This window comes from Embiotoca jacksoni, unplaced genomic scaffold, assembly GCF_022577435.1.
Source record: "Embiotoca jacksoni isolate LCO1_2020_lvr unplaced genomic scaffold, fEmbJac1.0.p SCAF_6, whole genome shotgun sequence".
In the NCBI taxonomy this organism is placed as follows: Eukaryota; Metazoa; Chordata; class Actinopteri; family Embiotocidae; genus Embiotoca; species Embiotoca jacksoni.
In genome coordinates this window covers 10,221,823-10,241,937 of record NW_027185414.1, presented here as the reverse complement: position 1 = coordinate 10,241,937, position 20,115 = coordinate 10,221,823, and the positions used below count along the sequence as shown (strand labels likewise).

The window sequence follows — 20,115 nt, the reverse complement described above, 5'->3', positions numbered from 1 at the left end:
TTGATATGAGGTATAAAAAAAAAAAAAAAGTAAGCTGAGGGATAAACAAATTCTCTGGTGGTGTCAAAGATCAAGAGACTTGACATGGGGTTTCACTACTAGTACAACACTGTGAAATTAAGTGTTGGTTTAAGTTGATTTGAGCTTGGCCCTAGGTGGCAATGGAAAATATTCTCTCTCAGAGGGGTGGCAACTGTGTCTCACAGTAGACAGAAGAGCCTGTGAGACCCTTATCACTTTCAAACAGACAGACAGCTTAAACTAGGGCAGCCTGCACATACATACAAACAGCCACACAACACCTGAGTATGTTAGGTTGAACAGTTTGTTTTTCTCTCTTTTCTTGCCATTTCTTTTATAATCAAATGGCAAGTGGTTTGGCAGATGAGTACAGAGGGAAAGAAGGAGGAGAGGATGGCTGTGTCAGATCAGTATCCAATGTGCAGCACTAGAGAATGAAGAGTCCCACCTATCTCTCTCATTCCATCCCATTACCACTGGCCATCCTGTGACCTCTGACCTGTGCACTTTATACCTGCATTAGCTGCATCTAGCTTACCCACTCTAATGCTGAGGAGGCAATCGTGAGCTATGCTGGAAGTGCTCAGTCACAACCGGCCAAGAAGCAGCATTCTTTGTCATGGCTCCCTCTAAATAATCATGTACTAATAATGACTGTATTTACATTCAAAACATTTCCTAATTATTATTTGGGTAAAAAGGCACACAATCAGTGCCAAATACTGGCTAATCAGGGGTTGAATATACAGCAGCATCAGTAGCTGGGACATCAACACATGGATGCGCTTTTCTCTGCCATTTTTCCCATCTGGCTATGCTGACACTTTGAGAGACCTGATCAGGACTGTGAGAACCAAAGTAGCAACAAAAAACATGCAACCTTAACACTGGTTAATATTAAAAACATGCGTGTTTCTGTTGCCTTTTGTTTTCTTCGGTCATGGTCCTGTAGGTGCACCCGCCCACAGGGAATTATGTATTCCTCCAGGAAAACGAGGTCACCTTTGTCTAATTCTGTAGCTGGTGTCAATCACCATTCAGGGAAAAAAAGGAAAGCATCAGCGAAGGCCCATTGCTGGATATGTTCACTCTGTGGTTGCATAGTTTGTGATGCACACACTAGCAATTTCTACTGGGCAAGGCTCGACTCTTCTTGCAGAACAGAAAGGCTTTCATTTTCTGGATATTTTTACTTTTTTATGTTGCATAGTCCAGCACTCTAGAATAAAGGTATTCAGTGGGCAGCACAGAGTGAAGCAAAGAGAGAGTGAACAGAAAAGGGAATGAGAAAGACAGACAGGAGACAACAGGGTAACGGGAAAAAAAGAAGTGAGCTGAAACTTTGATCTGCTTGATTTAACACTTTGAAGTGCTGAAATTAATCCAGTACGGACAAAAGAATCTCATATAAATTACGTATTTGCTGCTGATGTCTTCACACGAGATTAATCAAGACTTGTCTCTAGACTGCACTCTATCACTGGATGACTTAAATTTAGATTTTGCTTAGTTATGTAAGCTTCTAATAATTTACAATGGGCATGGCTAGAGTGCAAAAAAATGGCTTCACTAATTAAACTGATGCCGCGAAAAGCATTGGTTATCATAATAAAATTATCACAAAATTTGTGCAATGCTTCGGTCAAAAAAAGATGATCGCGAGACACAAGGAAATGTCTATTTGCACTAATTCTCGGAGTAACACCAGGCAATGTCCTATCTTTAGTAATTCCATGAATACAGCGCTGAGGGGCAAAACATGCTGTCCTCCTGCTAATGAAGCTTTCAGCCCTGCGCCACAACCACACAATGACAGCTGGTAGGGGAGGGGCAGGAACTATACGCCATGAAATAAGAGGGGGTAAAAATTGATTAGCAATTTTCATTTGCGCTAAGCTAAACAAAAGAAGGCTGCTGCCCTACTCTGCATATCATCATGGGGTGGGAGAGGGGGGGGGCAGTGTTGACGGTGTTGGGCTGGGATGGGAAGTGATCTTTCAGAGCTCAAGGCATCTATTGTTTAGTTAGAGAGGATGTGGGTGTGTGGGAGGGCAAAGAGGGAAGACAAGAGGGCCGGGGATGAGGAAAGAGAGACAAGAGGGGAAGCAGGAGAGCTGTTGAGGACAGTGAAGTGAAGGAGGAGAACGCATGGAAGCGGGAGGGGAAGAGTTGGGTGAAAGGGAGTAAAAAAAAAAAGAAGGTTTTGGGAATTTGAACAGGGAAAGACAAGGTATGAAACACAGGACAGAGTGATGGGAGACAAGACAGAGAGGATGAAAGACAGGACAAGGTATGAAAGAGAAGGGGATAGAGGGAAGTTGTAGGGGTTGATGAATCTATCTAAGTGTGAAGAGGGGTAAAAGTAACAATGTGGGGAATGTCTGGCAGGAGAAAAAAGCACGAGGAGAGAAGAGGGGGCAGCTGCCCAAGGGTTCATGACTAATCCTGAAATTTAAAAGGTGGACCAGGCTGGAGCCACAATGCTTTTTAAAAAACAAAAGCGAAGTGACAGGGCGGAAAAAAAATGACACCCCCATCACTTTTAAAGTTATTAAAGCCATTGAATATAGCGGCTCTGACAATAGAGAAATTTGCCAACCCTAAAGAAAAAAACTGCAGTACGTGTGCAGTACTGTGGCCAAGCCATGTTGTTGCATGGGCAGTTTTCTTGAAGGGTTTTTTGGCATGACCAGGGTGCACGATGGCTTATTAACAGTGACACTAGTGTGCCTCACACTTGCACTTACACACACATACACATACACATACACGTACAAGCATACACACACACACACACACACACACACACACACACACACACCATAATAAATGCAAAAGAGGCGAGAAAAATAGCAGCTGGTAAGTGAGTGAGGGGGGGGGGATCAACAACTTTTAACCAAAACACTGTACACAACTCTAAATTTAATTTTCTGCAAGATTAAGCACAATAATGACTAGCTTTATAAAAACCCATAACTAATGGCTTCCAATGAGCCAATCTATAGGCATTGATCTGCTCAGTATCTCATAGACTCACAGTGAAAAGCCTATAAATGAAGGAGGGAGGAGGCGGGAGGAGCAAGGCTAAAAGAGGATAAAGGAGCACTATGTGGAAAAAGAGGAGAGTGGGGGAGAAGTAGTTGGTGAGAGAGAGCCAGGTGCAGAGAAAAGGCGAGAGTGAGGATGGAAGGAGGAGGTGAGAGGGAGACGAGGAAAGTGCAGGTAAAAGGACAGAGAGGAAAGGAGATGAGGGAAAAGGAGACAAGAGTGGACATTTGTCTGTTAAAAAAGGATAGCAGTAGATCGGCTGTAGAAGAAACCAGTACATTTTTGTAATTATAGTTCATAGTTCCTAAGTTTGTTTTGCAATCAACCACAAAACATATTACTGTCTCCAGGAAATAAACAGAGATCTTAAGAAACATGGGGCTACTGAAGCCATGGCTCTGTTAGAACAACTAAAGGGACATGTTCAGTTTGCTCTTGATAACTTACACAAGACTCTGTGACTCAGAAAGGTGCTCTACAAAGTGTTAAAAGAGCAGTTCGCTGATTTTCAACCAGATTTGTATCAATACAAAATCACCAGTAGGAGTCTATGACACGCATGAAATTTCCGACAATGTAGCTAGCTGCAAGAGCTCCCTGCGCGACCACCGGTAAAAGTCCACCAAAGGCCGTCTGACGGACTTTTGGAGCCGGGGTAGAAACTACAGACTGTTTATTTCCAGGGTGTCTGCAGCCAGTCAGTGCCGAGGAGAGGCAGGTTCTGTCCTCACCGCTCCAAACTCAAAACAGCCCGTCCGCCATGCTCACATACACAAACCGGAGGACTACGGCAGAAAGTTACGTTAATATGCACGACAACCATTTTAACAGTGTAATGCTGGATTCAGACATTCAGGGCCACTTATATCAGCTGGAATGTAGTGCGGAGGAGCTCCGGCGTCCGGAGGAGAAAGAGGCCGCCACAGTCGAGAGCGAAGGCCGAGCACCATGCAACGGAAGCGGCACAGAGCGAACCGGGCCCGGTACCGGTCGCTGACCGGGTCGGGTACAACAGGTGGAGCCGCTGCAGGAAATGTGCACCAATGGACACCGAACTACAGTTGCCGTGCTGCTGTGAAATAGCGAAGCCAGCGCGGCGAAACGGACGTCTGACCACACAGTAGGTGCAGCCACGACAGTTTTTTTTTTGCCTACAAAATGTGGCACGATATTCTCTATAATTTTTATAGTTTAGCAGGGATAGTTTAGTCTCCTTTGATTACATGTCCACTCAAACGGACAGCCTTTGATTTCGCGGCTGGATGCCCAGTAGTCATCAAATGTTTGTTCTTTACATTATGTGCATTACTCTGAAGCACTTTTTATCACGTTTTCTGTGAGCTGTAAAAAAGCTTGACTCGCTAAGTTTCTTTTTTTTGCAGACAGTATGGCCTGACAGCCTGTTGCTGTTTCTTGGATTTCTGCAGGGAGAGACTGGGAAAGGACGACCGTCTTGTTTTGCCAGCCACGGTACTGCAGACCACCAGAGTGAAGTTTCCATCACTAACGGACCGCACCACAGACTGAGAAACAGTAGATGCCCTAGATGAACTATAACTTTAAAGTATTCTTCAACATTGTTCAAATTTTCATCAGGTGAGAGATCATACTATTCATGTCACACAATCGTTTGAATGGGAAAGTTTACTCGTAAGTATCTTTAGAGAAATTTTGTGAATAAAGCTTTGATTTTGCTGGTTTTAGTTTGTTCTATATCCCATTCATTCTTCAGGACATGCTACTGGAAGCAGCAGAGAATATGAGGTTTGACCCTCTTAAAATAGATTGTTTTTGCAGACAGACATTTCTGCCTTTGATTCATTCTGCACCTATATGACTACTTTAACATAATATGTTATAATAGCCCATGTGCTTCTACAATATAGTTCTTTATAAAAGTTTTTTTTTAATCTGAGGAAGAAAGTGAATAACAACATAGAATTGCTAAACTACTGATTTATAGACCAACCAATACAAAAAAAAGTATTTGTTTTATATCAGTATAATAGTTGCAGTTGTTTCCAGGAGTTATCATCATGACAGTACTTCAGTTTGTAATTTATCCCAGTGATTAATTTTTGCAAAACACAGAGCTCAGAAAGCAATAACATAGATGGTAATTAAAGCATATTGAAAATGTGTCAATTGGGAAATTTTAATCTGAATCAGCACAAAGTCAAGCATCAATGCACCATCCACTTTAACACCCAGAAGTGTGCTTCAGCAGCAGCTGTTGAAGTGTGTTGTTGCAGCTCTTTTTGAAGGTTCTGGTATCGGTTCAGTGTTGGCTGGCAGCGCAGGCAGGTGATGACACCAGTGTCTCGTAGGGAACGTTTGGGTTCGGTCGCCTCTCATTGCTTCAGATGAACTCTGTGGTGTGTGGATTGAAAATCACAATAAACTGGTGTAAAACATGGTTCTCCTGCAAGAGGAAGGAAATAAAAAATGTTCTGAGTTGGAATGTTAAACTCTGTATAATCATTTATGAAATGACTCTTAATTTTGGGGCCCAAAAAAATCAGTAACAATAACAATTAGGGAACACTTTAAAAGGCCCACAAGTCTCTAATGAGAAACATTTTCACCTTTACGACAGGAGTGTACTGTATCATATCATTCGCAATGAAGATTTTTTTATTTGACCAAATGAATTGTCAAGATAATATAAGTATTCCAACTTGTTGACGTAATAAATAACATTGTACTGATGTGCAGTGTAACAGTACAACATATGTTCTGTGTCCCCTCTCCCTCTGGCTGACATGTGGTTGTAGTATTGAAACAGTAAGATAATGAGGGAGACGCTGTGCAGAGACTGATTATGTCACTGCAGCAGTTTCAGCTGCAAGCAATTCCTGCAACTTACAGTATCAGTGAGTATCGTGTACTTTACCTGCTAACATAACATCGTAGTAACGGTAGGTGGTGGCGACATTCTCACCTGCGTTTGGCATGTTTTGGGTCGGAGAGGATGCAGAGAACAGTCCTGGTTCGTAGATGGACCGGCGGTATCTTCCACTTATTTCCTCTTTACGTACTCGGTTTGGTCCAAGTTGTTGTGTTCTTACTCCTCCGGTTTGAAATACAAACTTATACTTTCAACCGCCGTGTTCACTCCATGTGTGAGGTCATTTGTATTTATTTTATTTATTTTTTTCACTTTATTAATCCCCGAGGGGAAATTTCTTCGCTACAGCAGGGGGTGCTCTCAGGGGGGAGCTGCTGCAACAGGCTGCCACTAGCACGGCGCCAGGTAACCTGACCTGAGGTGCATGTTTTTGGATGATGGGAGGAAGCCGGAGAACCCGGAGAGAACCCACGCAAGCACAGGGAGAACATGCAAACTCCGCACAGAAAGGGCCAGGACCGGATTCGAACCCGGAAACTTTTTGCTGTGAGGCGACAATGCTAACCACTGCACCACCGTGCCGCCCTTGTTTATTTCACCGTGCCGCCATTTGTTTACAGCGCTCGGGACCCGGGAACAATGCAACCCGAAACCATTGCGACCAAAAAGTTTTGTTAATAAACGGGTGGCTGCTCACTTGCTAACACCCCGGTGTAGATGCAGGTGACCGGGACCTCCGTTCAAGCTTATCCAATAGAAACGACGTAGGGGCGGCTGCAAGAGAACGCAACGAGTGCAGTGCATTCTGGGATTTGTAGGACTACCGCATTTTGAGTGAAAATGAAGACTGAAGCCTATTTTTTGTTTGTTTTCCCTGGTCATGTTGCACCAATTTCAAAAATCTTTGAACCTATAAAGTGCATAGACACTTTTGTACAAAGACCATCTTTACACCGGAGACTATTCCTTTAATACTGAAAAGTTAAAGATGCATTTAAATTGCATTGTGGTAAATGTGGGGTGCAGTGATTTTGGAGCCTGACCCATCTGGACTAAATGTCAGGATATCCTAGACATAAACATTCGTATTTCATTTTGTCTCTTGTGTGTTCCCTAAATTTAAATCCAGTGCTAAATTACTGGAGTGACTCTTCAAAGTGTCAACTTCAGTGCTATTCAAACAGAGTCTGAAAACCCTTCCCCTCCATACTTTTCCAACGTCAGAATTGGGGGGCTGATGATCAATGTATGTAATTGTATAAATTGGACATTTACACAATGGCTGGTGTGAAAGTGACAAATTCTGTCATGTTTGAACTGTAAATGCCTTCAGAAAACGATTTTCCAAAATTGTGATCCGTTGTCCCAGTTTAAATAATTACTGAATCTCCCCCTCTCTTCAATAGGCTTTTAACTGCCTTTCAGTGTGGCAGTTTGGAACAGCTAAACTTGTCATTAATTTTGAGCATATCCCCTCCTTTATCTATTGGTTTCTACTCAGTGTTAAAAGCTCAGTTGGTACAAAATCCCACCAGGTGCACACAGGAACACTAACTAAGCACAACACTTTGTAAATCAATGCAATACGTCCCCGTTCTTAAAATTTATAATGACAATTATCTATCTAGTAGCCATGCTAATCTTTTAATAACGGCAATATCTTTGTGTGTAGGAGGCGGAAAGACGCAACTAAACAAAAGCAAACCAGCTGGAGTTTAAACAATGTGTCACAATAAAAATCATGATATTTTTAAAAGGTTTTTGGGGCAATTAGCTATGTAGTGGTTTTTTACATTGCTAATCCTACACTTGACAGCTTTTTAGAGGCTCACTGACTAAGAACTAAAGGTGGTGGCATGTGAGAAGGAGGAGGATGGAGTGAAATAAAACAATCCTCTGCTGAAAATGCATAGAAGCTTAAATCCGGAGAGGGCTGCTTGCGTTAATCCCCATGGATTAAGCTTCTAAATACTTCTATTCAAGCCAATTAATTCATGCATATATCTCTCTCCGGCTCTTTTCATGTCATTTAAGAGGATGGAGGGCGACTTCCTGGGAAATCAGGAGGAGGTTGGACATGTATCTACATTAATGCATGTGGGGCTCTCTCTTCAGGACCATGCAGCTACATACATTCTGATGCGGCATGCACGCACACATACACACACGCTACAATGCAGAGGTATACATTGGGATTGTAATAGGGAAATGATGGTAGGAGGGTGAGGATTGAGAGGGGCCTCCAAAAGTTGACTGACGTATTCTGACAGCTGAATACTAATCATGAGATCAACCTCTGGCTAAATCTACAGGATCTCACTGGGGCTTCTGGCTGTGAGAAGCATAAAAAGGATTAACAGTAAATACAGAAGGCTTACAGAGAACAGAGAGACACCAGTGGTCGGACTCAACAACTTGAAACAAAAGGTTGAGGGGAAGAAGGAGGAACTAAGGAGGCGGAAGTGGACAACGGACAACTGCAAAACCTGACCTAAAATTATCTGAGTGACTGGGATGAAAAAGGAAAAAGTTAAACAGGTCTGACATTGTCTATAATTTTTTGATGTATCATAAATTAACTGCAAAACAAGGCAGAAGCATTGTTTTACTTTCATACTTTTGGTTTTCCTTTAAAACAACAATGAGGAGCAAAAATACCAAAAACTGGAAACAATGTCTCCGTCTTTAACTTCACTACCAAAAGAGAGACACTCTTCATAAATTAATTTCCTGTTTGCAGTGATGTCTCTAATGATTTGGGGTCCCAATTACATCATCAAGGCCTGAGGTGGACTGCAGTCTCTAGTATTAGAGAAGCCTCAAGTCTCTGGTTACCAAGATGTGTGTGTGTGTGTGTGTGTGTGTGTGTGTGTGTGTGTGTGTGTGTGTGTGTGTGTGTGTGTGTGTGTGTTTATGTGTGTGTGGGGGGGGGGGGGGGGGCTGGCAGCAACCATTGCATAGAGTATTAATAGGAACTTGCATCACCCAGAAAGGCTTCCAGATAAATAGAAGCTCACATCAGACCCAAGTCTACGATCAGATTACAACCTCCAGACAAAATCCAAGGTTTGAGAGTATTAGCACTCTGTAATCTGAATATGAAAAAGGTAACGACAGAACCAAAACAAACCAAAGACAAAGACTGGCAGGAGAAAAGGAATAACGATTTAAAATGTGTAATCTAAGCAAATAAAGTCATTATTTCCTACATAGACTCCAGAGCACTAAAAGAGGTGATAACTAGTGCTTGACCATATATCATTATTTTTCTTCCTGAGATATGGAAGGAAACAATAGAATTTATATCGAGATTCGCTATTAGCATCACGTGCCACCTATTGTTCCGTCTAAAAAGACATAACACTGACTTCGATGATGTGGAGTCGTGCTTTCAATTCACTGAGACTCTCCTTCATCACAGCAAACAAACTACATTAATTACATGTTGGATTGTTACTACAGGAGGCAGAATAACTGAACATAAGACACACTGAGCAGCAGAGAGCCGGACAGCGAGAGGGAGAGAAGCCGCCATTAACTGCTAAGCTAAAATAGCTAAGAGATCTGAACAGCTCGTAAACAGCTGAGATCCCCGAGAAAGTCACTGGACGAAGTGAGCTGCCAGTGCGTGAGCACAACTGGCGTACGTTTACATTTACAGCGGGTAATAAACCGCCGTGATGAAATAAAGAGTAAATGAACTGCATTAAGAGAGCAAAAACACAGCTGTGCCATAAACCGGAAATGAGACAATACACTTCCTGCAGCACGTCAGTCTGTTTGATGTTGAAAACAACTGACGCAGCATCTCAGAAAGACTTGTTTTGCAGCAGTATATTTTCAAGCAAGAAGGAAACACTGCCTTTGTATTTTATTTTGATCACAATCTGCGTTAATAAAAGTGCTTGTGACATTTCACATGTAGCTTTGACTTACAAATCAATATTCGACCGACTTCATAGAAATATTGAGCTATATATCGTATATCGCCACTCAGCCAAAATGTATCAGGATATGACTTTTGGTCCATACCGCCCAGCTCTAATGACAACCATAATAGACAAAATCAATGATAGATAAAATGCATAGCTCAAACAGTACTGGTGTAAAAATCCAACAACCCAGGCCCAACCACAAATTCCAAAACAGGTGCGAACATGTGAGATTAATAAAAATGTGTCATCAGATTGCACCTGGCATCAGATGTTACTGCTGGCGGGAACTGGTGCAAGTTCGTTGACCAGTTCCCAAACCTGCACCACCGACAGTTGCAGAATCAGCACCTCGGAGCCCTGGATTGTGACCCTGACAAAACCTGCATTATATAAAACTGAGCAACTGGTCTGATGAGCTGGCTGCGCCCTGAATGGCTGATAACAAGTGATGAGTTCACTGTCAAAAGCTAACAGCAGATTAAGATGCACTTAACCTTTTATAGGGATCGCATACGTACACATACATGGGTATCACATACATCTGGTAATTTCTTGATGTATTGCTCAAGGGAAGTGCAGCATTGTGGAAGTTTACTTATGGGCTTAAACTTAACCGAAAGACAATGTCTCACCTCTGTGCTATTGACCAAGTGAAGGCCAAACTTAAACACTAATAATAATGCGTCCTTAAAGATGTTCTCAATGTCCTCAATTTAAATATCTGTCATATTTAAGAAAGGCAAGATGGAAAGCCACTGTAATCACCACTATATATGAAGCATTAAAATGGAATGGAAAAAAAAAAGAATATATAAATATATATAAAATTTATCCTGATTCCTCCTACAACTTTGTAAAGTACTCTACCAATTATGAACAATTGCAACTTCTGTATTGGGTCATTGAATCATAAAAGCAGTTCATAACTATGATTTAATAGCACTGCTCCTCTTACCTGATATTCTTCTACTCAGGTTAGTGCTGTAAGGTGGGCTCAGTCTTCAGATACTGTAATAAAATGAAACAAAAAAATATTCTAGCTGGAAAACTTCAATCAGATTTATACTGCAACAAGTACAAAAATGGGAAACACACAGCGGTACATAGTACAAGAGCTGACCAGCTGCTTTTCAAGAGAGTAGAGCTGAAGACATTGAACGAATGCTGATATGAATGTAAAAGATCATACATTCAGTCTTTGAACTTTGCATTTTTCCTTCTCCACGTCGTAGGCGGTGTCTCTGCTTATCCCTCAATTGTGTTGTCTTTTAACAGCCACTCTGACTCCGTTTCACTCTGATCTGACATCGGTCTCTCTGATTGGCCGACCAACCTCTTGCACTAACCAGTGACATGCTTTAATTATTGAGCGGCTGACCTCAATTGGTTCGCTGGAACAGCCTAAAACACATTGCGCCACACACAAACATGCTGCGTGCACATACAAGCACACACATTTGCAAACCATGCTCACACACTCACGATCTCATGCAGGACATACTGCACACTAACATGCTCACCCTGGGGACAGTTTCTAAAGTCTAAATATATACAGTACTGTGGACAACATCTACTCCGCCTGTTACTCCTCTCAGTTCATTCATATTAAGAGCACACTGGTTGTGAATAGTAGCATGCTGAACTGAAATATGTATTTATACCACATACACAGTGTACTTAACAACAAGAATTCATGTCAGACGAAATATAACCAAAGACTTGCCGTGTACAGAACATATATATATTAGCTTGTGGAGTGTAATTCATGAGACTAACCTATTTAAAGTAGCCTGAATAAGTGCAATTTGTCGACTACCTGTGAAAACCATCATAAAACAAGTAGTGACTTAAGATATAAAACAAATTCCCCTCTTCACATTGAGTTCTAAAATCATACCGTAAAATAGCTGATTGTTTTTTATTTAGAAGAAATACATGCCGAGGTGGTTGTAAGGGTAATCTAACAACATTATTTCTGTATGTTTTACTTCAGTTGTTATCACAAAAGGAGACATACACTGTTCTAGTAACACTGTTTAAGAAAATGTGTTTATATATATATATATATATATATACACACATACATATATACACACACACACACACACACACACACACACACACACACACACACACACACACACACACACGTAATTATTACATTTCCAGAGAGGTTTACTATTTTGGTGGACTGATGTCAATAAACTGTAAAATATCCTGCCTCCATTACATATTTTTTGTAAATTTGAGGGACACACAAATACAAAACCAATTTTAGCTGATACATCAATCTCTTTTACTCCTTAATATCAGGACCAGGGCCAACCCCAAAATTCTCTTATCAGTTCCGGCTGTAATTTGTACGACTTACACATTCAGTTTCAGTTCAGATTTCTGAAGACCAGATATTCAAAAACATGACTGTAGCATAATTTATCTGATTTTGCTTATGATAACATATTTGCTAGCAAATAATCAGGTTCCTTTTTTATTTGATTGTATTTTAATAATGTTCAGTATATTAAACAACATTGATATTAAACTTGTGCTCTAATAACACAATGTATTAAATTGATAATTTATGGTGACAGACAGCAACTCATAAGGGCTGTCAAGTGTAACATTAATACTCATCACAGTTCATTTGACAGTAATATATATATATATATATATATGTGTGTGTATTTGATATATATATATATATATATACAGGGGTTTCCTTTAAAGGCACAAAGACTTCAAATGTAATTTACGATACATCACAGATGTTGACTGGAAACATGTTGACTGGAAACATGAATCCTGTTCTACATCTTTCATAACTGGAGCTACAAGAAAGAGAAATGATACACTTCTTTTGGTATGCTACGTATGTACTTAGTATGCTAAAATTTGATATCCAAATATAACCTGGGGTGTATGGTCAGTGGTCACACTTATCTTCCTACAAATGATCAAACACAGTGGATGATACTGGACATATGATGCCTACTTTGCTTCATAAGACATGATGCATGCAGAGCATTTTTAGATAAGGGTGTGATGGTATCGTACGTGGAGTATTAAATATACTCCAGCTGGTTCCACTTCGTTTTAAATGTGACAAGCGGCAGTATTTCATCTGCTGACTTCATGATGTCAAATGTTTGGCACTTGGTGCAATAAAATGGCACACGTCTTCAGTAATGACATTCATCTGAAGAATGCCTTCAGAAACATGAGTGACATGTTGACTCTCATTATATTTTGATGAGTGTAACCTGACTGGGCTCCACGGCATGCTGTGTGGCTTGTGGCCTATGATTAGTTACAAATAGTTCAATGGGTCACACCACTTGGCTCTGATCCCGAGACCTCACAGGGTTCGGACACACAACCCCCAAACCACAGGCCCATTTCAAGTACAGAAGTACAAGTTTGGCAGGTGCACAGTATTTATTTGTGTTTAAACATCCAGGCTGCAGGGTTAGGATAGTGAGCTAAATAATTTTGCAGGATGCCTATTAGTATATAAACATATTCCTGTATTTTACTGTCCTGTTAAGGCAAATTATGATGAAATGATGATGATGAAATAATAGTTAAATGGTACACCGGGCCCTGGTGTCAGGTATTTTACCTTAATTTATAGTGCAGTATGGATAAACAGGAAACGCAGGGAAAGAGAGGAGCACAATGACATGCAGCAAAGATCCAGCCAGCAGAGATTCAAACCAGGGACTCAGCTACTAAGGGAATTTTAGCCCTAAACTCTCAGACACCGGGTCGCCCAGAGAGTAAAGACTGTAACGTTGACTCACCATGGACTTTTTCTGCAGTTACAGGTGTTTTAAATACTACTGTAAGATGCACTCGTGTAAAGAAGGTAAGAGATATATTCAAGAATATACATTTCCTTTTACATTAAGTAAAAACGTTTGATGTTGCAAGTTTTACAGTAAAAACAGACAACTAAATCAGCTAGCATGGACACACACACACACACACACACACACACACACACACACAAACAAATACACGCACACAAACGAGTGCAGTCAAACAGAGCTCTCAACATGGAGCTTCATGCATGCATGCGTGTGTCTATGAAGTTTGGCACTGTGTTTCTTTGGTCCATACGGCGTTTTGTATTTGCCATAATCCCCTGTCAGCAACACTTAGGCAGGCAGACAATAGCAGAGAAGATCGGCAGCCAAACCCCTTCACTCTGAGCTTGGCAGGTCGGTGTGCAAGCAGCAGGTTACACACACACACACACACACACACACACACACACACACACACACATACAATACAGTAAATCCACATCCATGAAGCGCGCACGCGCGCACACACACACACACACACACACACACACACACACACACACACACACACACACACACACACACACACACACACACACACACAGAGAGAGAGAGAGAGAAAACACACACACACAGAAAACACACATGTCCCGCTGAGATGCACGTTACTCACACCGTCTCCCGGCTCTCTTCAAAGAGTTGTGGTGCAGTTCTCAAGGACACGGCTGTATGAGATCCCCTCTCTTTCTCTCTCTCCTCTCACTCTGGCATACTCTCTCTGTCTCTCTCACACTCTCTCATTTGCTTCTCGGTTGCAGGACGCTGCCACAACAGATGCAAGTGTGTCGCTGCATTTCTCCTCTCCTGTTTATTCATTGCTTTTCCGTCTTTCCCCTTCTCTCTCCTCTCCTCTCCTCTCTTGGTCTGCAGCTGAGAGGCAGAGCTCATTCTCTACGCCATGAAGCAGAGCTTCTCTCTTTTTTTCAAGTGCTGGGTAGTATGAGAACAAGGAAGTGAGAGAAAGAGGAAGGGAGGGAGGAAGAGGAGGAAGGATTGCTGGGCGAACTGACCAAACTGATGTGCCACTCCAGGATACCAGCGTTCTGCAGACAGTAAGCCAGAGTCACGCTGCAGAAAAAACAAACAGCTTTACTGTAAAGCAGCAGCAGAAGCTGTGGAAGCATCGCATATGTTTCAGCCTCGCAAAAAAAGCGAAAGACGGATAGAAATAAAACATATTCAGACCACAGGGAAAGAAGATGAGATGAAGTGAAGTGAAGTGAAGTGAAGTGGAGAAGAGAAGAGAAGAGAAGAGAAGAGAAGAGAAGAGAAGAGAAGAGAAGAGAAGAGAAGAGAAGAGAAGAGAAGAGAAGAGAAGAGAAGAGAAGAGAAGAGTCTCAAATAGATGGGAAGGGAGAAGTGGGTGGGTGGGGGGGTGTGGGGTAGAAAAAGTGGAAGTCTAAGTATTCCCTAAAGCCGTGCTGTCTTTTCTGAAAAATTGTCCCTGCAGGCCGGATCCAGAAAGAGGCAACACAAACAAACACCGAGAGCAGAAACAAACATCTATTTATGGAGGAGGGGGTCCAGTTTCCCAACCACATTTGCTTGCAGCTTTTTTGACAGTGTTACCAATTCAGCAGTTTAAGAGTAACAACTATGTTGAGGAAAGGAGAGGAGAGGAGAGGAGAGGAGAGGAGAGGAGAGGAGAGGAGAGGAGAGGAGAGACAGAGCAAGGTAAAGTTCATTACTTTCTACAAGTGGCTCATCACAAGTGAACATTAAGAACAATTTGAGCATGTATAATGTTTTCGGTACATGCCAGAAATAGGTCAATGCACACCAGTCTATTTACAATCTCTCCATAAACACTCAGTGGGTTAACAACACTGCAAGTACAGCCTCAAAACAAAAAAGTTTTTGTTTTTTTTATTGAGAACACTATACTTGTTGTTTCGGTAGTGCTTGTAACAATGTGCATGTATTTACTTTAATGTTTTATCCTCTTGATTTTAAATATTAAAAATGCATATGTGAATTTTTATCTGATGTAAGATCTAAGATAAGGAATTATCTTATCAATCTTATCTTGATAAGATAAGGCAAACTACTACATTATTAAAATAGATTGCAAAACCAAATAGATTTTAATGTGCTTATATTTTCCTGGTGAGAACTATGAAAGATCTGGTAGCATAACAGTCCCGATCATGATATCTGTTTTCCTATTTCCCAAAGAACCACAGGAGGAAATGTTAACCCTCTGACTGAGACTGTCATGAGCCCCATTTTATCCAGAGCTGTGCAGCCCTCGGGCCAAAGGAAAGCCCTGCTGCTAATGCATTGATGAAGAAGCAGCAATTGATTTGCTATAGAAATGCACCAGATCAGCAGCGGCCTATCACACACGGGATCAATCAGGTCAGTTTTAGTTAAAGAGAGGCCACCACCATGTTTTTCAGACATAAAAATGTGAATGCTTTACACATATATTTAACAAACAACAGGCTATCTTGCCTGCTAGCAGAGTGGTGTCTGAGGTCGTTTTTGGTTCCCTTATTCTGTCAATCAGGTTTCATTTTGAAAAAGTAATCTACAGTAATTGTAATTAGTAACAATGTGTTTGACTATTTTTTTTTTTAATGTGTTTTGGTGCTGAGCATGTTGGAGGCTTTGCTTACACTAAAAGTTACTTTTTTTTCCTGCCAGAAGAGGATTTCCTTCACTTGGCAAAAGGTGGGTGTAAATTGAGGTAATGTAAACACTGGATGGAGAAGAGGATTCGTGACATTATGTGATTCAAAATTTGCAATGCCAGAAGACGTGAGGAAACAATTATGAAAAGGAAGCAGAGGTAAAAACGATAAGCACAAAGATTACATGAAAGAGTGGAATAAGGCAGGGAGGAAGATGATAAAAGCAGGCACACAGATGAGGAGAAGGGGAAGAGGGTGGAGGGCAAGGACAGGGGTGAAGTGTGTAACTCACTCCTGTCCCCATCACCAGCACCCAGTCCTAATTTACCCAGAACAATCAATCAGATCAGGAGGCAGACACTGATAGAGGACTACCATGCAACAGGATCCACCAAGTACGCACACACACACACACACACTGAGAGGGATGGAGGACTGGCATGCAACAGGATCTATTCACACACACATACTTTTATGCTGACTAGAGACAAAAAAGTTTGCAGCTCATATCTGTAGCCTCGGCACTGACTTCTACCAAGTAGACTGTACTGTGTACCAAAGTCACCGTGGCTCTGTGGGGTCACTGTGAGAGGTCAGGGCCCATGAGACAGAGCGAGCACAGAGGGAACAGAACAGGAGTGAGAGAGCAAGGGGTGAGGGAGAAAAGAGAAAAGGAGGAGGAGAACAGCAGCCATCGATAGGAAGTGAGTGGGGGGAGAGAGAGGCAAACGAGCACATTGCAAAAAACAGAGGACAGAGGACAAAGTGATTACGCCCTGCCACGCTCTCAGAGAAAGATGAATGCACCGACAAAGAGGGAAAGAATAAAACAGCAAGAGAAAAAAGTGGTCAGTAGTCGCTGATATTGTAAAGCAAACACAGATTAGAGGAGCTGGTGCATTAGACAAGTTTGAGCAATCCTCCTGAAGGACTCCTGGCCTTCTATCCGTGCCCCAGATTGACACTTAGGCTTAACACACATTCAAATGAATTGCATCTCACCTCATCATACGCACTTAATTTTCTGTTACACAGGATAGATTGTGATCCTCCAGAGTGTATTTACAGTCTTTCTGATTGGCTTTGCATCTCACTTTGTGCTGTGTTTATCATAAAACCTGGACTAACTGTAACTCAGGAAAAAACTACTATTCACAGTGAAATTAATTGAAACCTTGATGCAAAAGTACACATAAGATCTGAGTTTTAATGAGCCCGTATCCAGTAACCGTAACATTGATATTCATTAAATGTCCTTTATTATGAGTTTTACATGTAGTTGTTAGTTACCAGGCAAAAACGTGTTGTCTTCAGCAAGATAGATGTTTACTCAATTGCTGTTTGGAAGACAAAATGATCAAAAATCAAATATGTCCCATGAGCCTCTGGTTATGGAAGAGGCTCTTGTACAACTAGGCCACACTGTGACATTAATAGGTCTCCTGTAAGCAAGACTAGGCAAGTTGCAGAAAGAGAGTTTTGGACTACATCAAAAATGCACAATTGGAAATGATCAAAACTGAGAAATACTGTAACTGTATGCATTTCATTTAAGTATGCTATAATTGATCTTTTCTTTCAGGTGTGTTTGGCAGCAGAAAACATTTTTGGTTTTCCATTTCTGAGTCATCATTCCACATAAAGGAAAACGCACAAACTGTGAATATAATATTACATTTATAAACATGTTTGTCAGAAGCTGTTCCTATACATTCCTGCAGGCTATCCTTCCAGACACACCCCACCCTTTTTATAGGTAAGAGACCGCCCACTTGGTATGTCCGTCTATCCTCAAAGAATTTATTTTATTATGTTTATGTAAGTTTCTGAAGTATTATGTTTTTGCAGAAACAAAAACACCAACTCTCACTCAGCACATTAGTAAGATTGTTATTGACTGTAATGTGTTGGATCCTCTTGTCATTATATCATAATATATTTCATTTCTAGGTGCAGACATGCAGACTTGAAGCAGCAAAGCACATTTGATTGATTAATGAATCATTTATTTGGAGCGAGAATATTTTTTGAGGGAGTTGTCTTGACAAGCTATCGCAACACTGATTACCATGAATCGTACTATCTTTGCTTCCTGATACCAATATAATGCAGTTGCCTCGAGAATATATTTCTACAACGACCAACATCATGAATCTTAAACCCATAAAATCAAGTAGACCGAATTTATGACTAATTTATTTGACTTAAAACTAATTGGAGCAATGCTTTATTTATCCTGTAAATTATCCCACAGTGCCTGTGTGTTTGTGTATGTATGATAGAAATAGACAGAGAGCGAGAGGAGGGGTGGCGGGAGGACATGTGAGATCTACACTATTTATTCTAAAGGATGACACATTTAATTTAGGCCCTGCAAAAGATATTAAAAAGCATAGCTGTTATTAATGAAGATGGAGCATAATGAGGGCAGGCTCCACAATGAAACACACACACACATGCACACAAACACACACACACACACACACACACACACACACACACACACACACACACACACACACACACACACACACACACACGGACAGTTTCAAAGAGACTCATTCTGAACATAACTATATAATACTTAACAGATCAATTTTCCTTAGAATACTTTTGTGTCCCGCTATTAAAACTGTCATTTGTTCTTTATCTGTTATTACTCTCCTGCTTGATCCAAGCCATAAATAACATATTTAAAAGTTTTTTACCAAGAAAAAAATAAATCCTCTAAAGCCTTAAAGTGTCTGAGATGTAACTCTTTATTCAATATGTGTAGATCTATGACTCTGCGAATCGTGCCCTCCGTCCACATCTACTCCCTCGCGAGCAAGTTGATGCGATTGGTTTCTTAGGTATGAGGTAATGTATGAAATCCTGGTTGTCTGAATCTGTGTTTTTGAGACTCTCTTTGCAACACTGCAGTTTCAAAGTGGTAATACTTAGCCATTAAGTTGACAACTTATTTTGTTCTTGTACTATATAAAAAATTAAAAAAAAAAACAGACATGTTAAGAAAGTTAAAAACTAGATTTTCACTGGAGGGGGTGTTTTAGAAAAAACAAATGCATTTAGCATTAAGTACTATAAATCATAACAATTAAGGCAAGAAAATCAGCACTAACTGAAATACTGCCACACCAGAGTGTGTTCTCGTGTTTTCACGTTCACATTCACACAAACGCTTTTCATATTAGTTCCTGTGTTCATTCATTAAACATTGCACAATATAGGTCCTTCTCATCTTAAAAATGCTGCTCTGTCAATTATCAGAGCACAAGGCTTCATTACGGATAACATCATGAAAGTTTTGAAATTAGCCCAGTTGATGAAAGAAAATTATATTCACAAGAATTAAAAAATGACAAGCAAACCGGAAGTTCCAAGGTTTCATCGTGGTGATGCTGTGGAACTCAAAGTCATGTGTCCCTCGGCACTGTTGAAGTCATTGAGGTCGTAAATTGACTGAACAGAAAAACAGGCTGTGGTCTTAGTCTTCCCTTAATTTTGTTCCAGGTTTGCCAATCTCATGCCATTAAATGTATAGCCTGCATAGCACTTCTATTGATTAACAAATGACAACAGCGTCAATGTGTCGCAATGTGCACTTGAGGTCAGGGACTCATTGCCTCATTTCAACTTTCTTTTCTCCATCTCTGTGTTTCTCTTCCTCGAACTGTCTCCCTCTCTCTCTCTCTCTCTCTCCTCCATCTCTCTTTTCCATCTTTCCCTAACAGTCTTCCTTCCCTCTCTCCAAATAGATATTG

General features: G+C 40.9%; 1 protein-coding gene across 1 annotated transcript in view; it reads right to left on the bottom strand.

Annotated features, from left to right (window-relative positions):
* The window catches only part of esrrga (estrogen-related receptor gamma a), a 149,251-nt gene extending 134,688 nt beyond the window's left edge, over positions 1-14,563 (bottom strand). The window contains exon 1 of the mRNA XM_069173538.1: positions 14,332-14,563. The gene's annotated coding sequence lies outside the window, so the exon portion shown is untranslated. The remainder of the gene's footprint in view (positions 1-14,331) is intronic.
* Positions 14,564-20,115: the final 5,552 nt, after the last annotated feature.